Source organism: Ochotona princeps, chromosome 17, assembly GCF_030435755.1.
Source record: "Ochotona princeps isolate mOchPri1 chromosome 17, mOchPri1.hap1, whole genome shotgun sequence".
NCBI classification, from domain to species: domain Eukaryota; kingdom Metazoa; phylum Chordata; class Mammalia; order Lagomorpha; family Ochotonidae; genus Ochotona; species Ochotona princeps.
In genome coordinates this window covers 3,411,766-3,418,726 of record NC_080848.1, presented here as the reverse complement: position 1 = coordinate 3,418,726, position 6,961 = coordinate 3,411,766, and positions in this window count along the sequence as shown.

Here is a 6,961-nt window from a genome sequence, read left to right as displayed (position 1 = left end):
GTAGTCAGTAGCTAAGGTCCATGCCTTGCACACCACAGGATCCCATATGGGTACTGGATCTAATCCTGGTGGTCCTGCTTCCCATACAGCTCCCTGCCTGTGGCCTGGGAAAGCAGTCAAGGACAGCCCAATGCTTTGGGACCCTGCACTTGCATGGGAGACCTGGAGAAGGCTCCAGGCTCCTGACTTTAGTTTGGCTCAGCTCTGGCTGTTGTAGCCGCTTGGGGAGTGAATCAACAGAAGGAAGATCTTCCTCTCTGTTTCTCCTTTCTGTATATCATACTTTGCAATTAAAATAAATAAATCTTAAAAAAAAAAAAAAAGCAAGAACAATTTTGAGTGCAAGCTGCTCCACTGATCCAACTTCTGCTACTGAGCCTTGGAAAATGGTGGAGGCAAGCCCAAGTCCTTGGGCGTCTGCACCCACAAGGGGGACCTGGAGGTTTTCGGTCCCCTGTTTTAGCTTGACCCAGCCCTGGATGTTGTGGCTGTTTTCGGAGTGAACCTGTGGATGAAAAATTTCTCTTTGTCTCTTCCTCTCTCTGTAACTCTGCCTTTCAAACCCATAAATAAATCTAAGATAGGTAGGTAGGGAGAAAGAGAGAGAGAGAGAGAGAGAGAGATGTCTTTATTTGGAAATAGAACTGCCAGCAGCGTTACAGTGAGGTCATTACTGCAGGCCCCGATCCAACTCGTCGGGAGCCTTATCAGAAGGGTAAGCTTGGCACTCACCGTGCCAACACAAAGGCTGAGATATGCAAGCCCAGGATTTTGCCAACTACTCTTGGCTACCCACCAGATGCCAGGGCGAGAGGCATGGGGCAGAGTCCTCTAAAAGCAGCTGATCCTGCTGGACACCTGGACAGCTGACTTTCAGTTTCCAACCTGGAAGACTGCCTCAGGCACTCAGTAAGCTCCTGGGAAGGTTGAACGTTTGGATCAGTAAACTGCCGCCCAGGATGCTGGCATCCTGTATGCGCGCTGGTTCGAGCCTTAGTTGCTCCACTTCTGATCCAGCTCCCTATTAACGCAGCTGGGAAAGCAGTGGAGGATGGTCCCCGTGCTTGGGCCCCTGCACCCATATGGGAGACCTGGAAAAAGCTCCTGGCTTCTGGCTTCTTTTAGTCTGGCCCAGTTTTGACTTTGCAGCCATTTGGGGAATGAGCCAACAGATGGAAAATTTGTCTCACCTGTCTCTCTGCTTTTCAAATGGAAATTAAACGAGCCATCTGCCCCAGGCACATGTGCAGGGAGCTGGATCGGCAACAGAGCAGCCCTGGCTGCTCTGACATGGGATGTTCTGACATGGATGCCAGCACCACTAATGGTGGCTTAACCTGTGCACCACAATGTGGGCCTTCAAAAATATTTTACAGTAAACTAGTATTTGAATTTTTTCCCCACATAACTTGTACAAAACATTTTATTTCTTAACTTTGACATGTAGAGATAGCACACTGCCATCTGCTGGCTCCCTCCCTCCCGTGTGGCTGGCAGGGACCCAACCCTGGAGCTGTGACCTTCCATCTTCCCAGGGTAAACGTGGGCAAGAAGCTGGACTCAGGAGTGGAGCTGGGGCTTGAACATGTGGGATCTGAGTGTTCAGCCTGTGTCTTAGCCACGAGGCCAGGCGCAGGCCTTCCAGAAGGGTCGTTTTGGCTGTGGAAATCATCTGGTTTGTGGCACTTGGTGACAAGAGCCCTGATCAACAAAAACTGTGGGTTTGGAGCTGAGAGGCAATTGCTTGGCACAACTCGCCAACCTTCCTGGGCCTAGAGGAGGGGGTTCCCGGCCATTGCGAGGAGTCCCTGAACCTAGACAGCGGACATCTGTGCAGCTGCCCTGGTGGGTCGAAGCCCCTCATCCCCAGGTTATTATGTTGCCAACACGGAAGAACTGGCGAACATGCCTTGGGCTGACTTTCTGATCCTCTTAGTGACAGCAGCTCAGGGTCACATTTTATTTGGTTTATTTTACCAGGTGCTGTGTTGTGGCATAGTGGATAGAACAGACATCTGTGATCCTGGCATCGCACCTTGGCGCTGGTGAGAGTCCCAGCTACTCCATTTGCGATCCAACTCCTTACTAATATGCCTGGGAAAAGCAAAAGAAGATGGCCCAGGTACTTGGGTCTCTGCCACCCACGTGGAAGATCTGAAGAAAGTTCCTGGCTCCTGGGGTTGGCTTGGCCAGTCTTGGCCATTGAGGCCATCTGGGGCATGAGTCAGCAGATGGAATATCTTTCTGTAATTCTTTTAAATAAATACATTAAAATAAAAAAAAGGAAACATGGCAGTCATTTGTTGTACCCGAGTCCATGGGATACCTGAATTGTTCTTACTGTGTTGCTTACTGGGTTGCTGCGGGCTGAGCCGTTGTGAGCGGCCAGTGCAGCGAGGGGTGCTGGTGACGTGGAAGCGAGCCATTTTCAGGCGGGTCCTGTCGGCCCTGGATATTTCAGGCACATAAGTTCCCTGGACTTTCATCAGCCAGCTAGGCTTGTCCCGAGCTTGTCTTGGGCTGTTTCTCGTTGCCATGGTGATGGCCCCTCCCTGCAGATCCGGGGCTGGCTTTCCTGCCTCTGTGAATGCAGTTGGTCAACTCTGAGAATCACACCGCGCTGTCGCAGGCCATGACTGTGCCTCCCCCAAGCCAGCAAACCAGTCAGAAGCAGGAGTCACCTCTGCAGAGGCCCTGAGGCTAGAGCCTCAGCAGGGAGTCCAAGGAGAGGATGGACCAGGGCTCTCTGCTGTTTCCGGGTCATCTCTGTTGGGGTTGGGAGACCCTTCTGTGTCTCTCTGCGGATGTACAGAACAGGCAGCCTTTATTTCCCACCCCACCCCACCCCTCCAGCTTTCTTGGCCTCCTGGTCTACATTTCTCTGCAATCACAGGGTGCCTGCCAAGTTTCAAGTTTAATGTGCTGCTGTCCTGTATAACACCATGTCTTGCTTCCCCAGGGTGCCTAACAAAAGTCTAGAAACTTTACCTGGCTCTGCCCACAACGTATCACTCACCTTGGCCCCACATAGAGGGCCCTGGCAGGTCCCCAGGCCCACACAAACCAGGCTTGTCTTGTCATTCCTCCTTGTCCATTTCCCCTACCTCTGTCTCTAGAATGTTCTCACCCCACGGCCACCATTCAGAATGTTCTGGTCTTTCCAGTCCAGGCTTTGGTCCCTCCTGCACATGAACACCCTCTGCATCTTCATCAGCTGAGGGGTAGCAGGCGGTGAGGGGTTCCCTCCTTCCTACCCACAGCCATTTGCATCTTCAGAGCATCCTTCATGGGCCGTTCCCTATGAGCAGCTTAAGAACCACCATGCTGGGCCTGGCACGATGGGCTTAGCATCTAAAGTCCTCACCTTGAACACACCAGGATCCCATATGGGCACCCATTCTAATCCCAGCAGCTCCACTTCCCATCCAGCTCCCTGCTTGTGGCCTGGGAAAGCAGTCGAGGACGGCCCAAAGCCTTGGGACCCTGCACCTGTGTGGGAGATCCGGAAGAAGCTCCTGGCTCCTGGCTTTGGATCGGCTCAGCTCTGACTGTGGCAACCACTTGAAGAGTAAACCAACAGGGCCCGGCGGCGTGGCCTAGCGGCTAAAGTCCTTGCCTTGAATGCGCCAGTATCCCATATGGGCGCCAGTTCTAATCCCGGCAGCTCCACTTCCCATCCAGCTCCCTGCTTGTGGCCTGGGAAAGCAGTCGAGGATGGCCCAAAGCCTTGGGACCCTGTACACACATGGGAGACCCGGAAAAGGTTCCTGGCTCCTGGCTTCGGATTGGTGCATCATTGGCCGTTGTGGTCCCTTGGGGAGTGAATCATTAGACAAAAGATTTTCCTCTCTGACTCAACTCCTCCCTGTATATCTGACTTTGCAATAAAAATAAATAAATCTTAAAAAAAAAAAAAAAAGCCACCATGCTGGCAATGTGCTACTCTGCTGCCTGGGCAGGGTCAAGCCATGTGATCTTAAGGGCCCTCTATGGCCTGGAAACTGGACGCCCCCATTCATGCAGGGCAAGCAGAGAGATCTATGGCCTGGAAACTAATTGCCCCGTCTATGCAGGGCCATTGAAGAGAGCTATGGCCAGGGCCATGATGCCCCCTGTGCTGCAGGGCAGGCACAGGGAGCCTGGTGGTCAGTGGGATCACTTGTCCTCCTTGGACTACTCTGAAAGCTACCTGCTACTGTCTGGAACTCTCCACCCCCAGAGGTGGTGGGGTCCTGGACTACGTGTCAAGTTCTGCTGCTCTCACTGAGTGTCACCTCTTTAGGGCTCACCCTAATGGTAGCCCCAAGATACACAGTGGTAATCTAGCAAAAGTAGAGCTGGTTGACACAACTCCAGCTCCAGAACTCACACACAAAGCTGCCCTGGGAGCACTGTTTCCCTTTCTCTTCTCTCTCCCTCTCTCTTTTTAAAAATATTTATTTATATTTCAATTGCAAAGTCAGATATATATATAGAGGGGAGACAGAGAGGAAGATCTGTTTTCTGGTTCACTCCCCAAATGACCACAATGACTGGAGCTGAGCCGATCTGAAGCCAGGAGCCTCTTCCAGGTCTCCCACGCGGGTGCAGGGTCCCAAGGCATTGGGCTGTCCTTGACTGCTTTCCCAGGCCACAAGCAGGGAGCTGGATGGGAAATAAAGCAGTCAGGACACAAACTGGTACCCATATGGAATCGTGGTGCATGTATAGCAAGGACTTAGCCAAATAATCATCATACCGGGCCCAGTAGCATTGGTTTATATAAGAAAATAAAATCTTGGACATTGTAAGGGGTTGGCATGGTAGTGGTGGCATAGCAAGCTAATCCTCTGTACTGCCACCATCCCATATGGGTGGCTGCTCCTCGTCCCATCCAGCTCCCTTCTAACGGCCTGGGAAATCAGCAGAAGATAGTCCAAAGCCTTGGGCTCCTGTATCCACATATGAGACTGGAAGCAGTCCCTGGCTGCTATTATTGGCAAAGCTCCATGGGTTCTTTCCTCAACTTAGCAGAAAAATAAAAAGCCAGATGCAAGTGCAAGCGTAACACAGAGTTTTTACTCAAAGAAAAGTGATGGGAAAACACGCCCTAAGAAGAAATAAGGAAGTGGAGTGGCCCACTGGAGCTGGCTTTAGGGGAAACAGCTTGGGCTTTTTAATTTTTATTTTGCTCATAATCATAAACATAGTCGGGGGTGGGGCATTGGAGCCGATGGCTGGTAGAAAGGTGTCTGGAATGAGAGTATACAAGTGACCTTCTTGGGCCCGGCGGCGTGGCCTAGCGGCTAAAGTCCTCGCCTTGAAAGCCCCGGGATCCCAAATGGGCGCCGGTTCTAATCCCGGCAGCTCCACTTCCCATCCAGCTCCCTGCTTGTGGCCTGGGAAAGCAGTCGAGGACGGCCCAAAGCTTTGGGACCCTGCACCCGCGTGGGAGACCCGGAAAAGGTTCCTGGTTCCTGGCATCGGATTGGCGCACATCGGCCCGTTGCGGCTCACTTGGGGAGTGAAACATTGGATGGAATATCTTCCTCTCTGTCTCTCCTCCTCTGTGTATATCTGGCTTTCCAGTAATAATAAAATCTTAAAAAAAAAAAAAGTGACCTTCTTGTCCTATCCCAGAAGCTCTGTCTGCACCCTCCCACTGCCTAGGTCCAGGCAGGGAGGCAGGAGGGAACGTCCCTTGCCTTGATTACCTTGCAAGTCCACGGTCTAGCCAGCCCATCTAGTGTGTGCGGTCAGCGGACTTAGGTGGGAGGGTCCAAGAAGTGGACACCCGCCACACTCTTCCTCCCCCAAGGCACTGGACCTGCCTCAGTTTTGGGTGTCCTGTCAGCCCAGTTGCAGCCATCTGGGGAGTGAACCCCAAATGGGAAGAAAGATCTCCTTCTCTGCCTCGCTCTGTGTAACTCTTTCAAGTAAAATAAATAAATCTTTTGGGGGAGTAAAGGCTTCAAAGATAAAGTCTACAAAGCATCCGGGGAAAATTCTTGCCCAGCTCCCTGCGTCATTGAGCCTGTGTGTGATGGTGGGGGAGGCAGCTAACAGGGGTGGGGTTGGTCCTTCCAGCCCCGCCCCTCAGGAGCCCTTGGAAAGGACGCAGAGGATTCCCGGGTCTCTCGCTGTCCTTTGGTGTCTTCCCCGGGAGGGGCGAGCCCAGGTCCCAGATCCCAGATTCTGAGCACGGCGGCAAAAGGAAGCTCAGGGCCCGCTGGGAGCCGCCCCAAGGCTAACGCTCCTTCCCTCCCGGGAACAGCAAGGCGGTCAGGGTCCGGCCCGCGGAGGCCACGCCCTGGCTGGCCTCAGCTCCCGGGCCAGGCCTCCTGCCCAGCCGCGGTGTCGGTCGGTCGGTCGGCTCTACCCTCTCCACTTGGGAGGCGGTGAGGGTGAGACAGGCCCTTCCCTGCAGGCTGCTTAGGCCTGGGCGGGACGGAGTGGGGGGGGATGGAAGGGAGGGCGAGGAGGAAGGTGGAGGCCTCCTTCCTCCAAGAGTGGCGGTCAGGGGGGTAGCAAGCCATCAGCTCGCAGCTGACCCCGGCGTGCAGCCCGGGCTGGGCGCGTGGGTCTGGTACTCGAGCTCATTTTCCCACAGAAACAAAGCTCCAGTGTTTGTTGGCTGCGGGCCTGCCCTGAGACGGCCAGATTCCGCCCTGCAGCGACGCGGCCCCAGGAGCCTGTGGGGCCTCCATTGTGCCGGGTGGGGGGCTCCTGTGGGGCCTTCTGGAAGACAACAGTTCTGGGCAGCTCTGCCAAGAAGCTGGTGGCCGTGGGAACTGGCGCCGGCCACGCAGGTTCCGCACCCTGCAACCTTGGGCCGGTCCCTGAGCCTCCTGTCTGGGCTTCTCCTTTTAGCACCAGGGGAGCGTGGGGAACCAATGCCTGGCTTTCTGTTCTTGATTCATTTACCCAGTTCTATTTAGAGGTAAACTTGACAAATACTGCTTTTCTTTCACTCTGTGGTTCT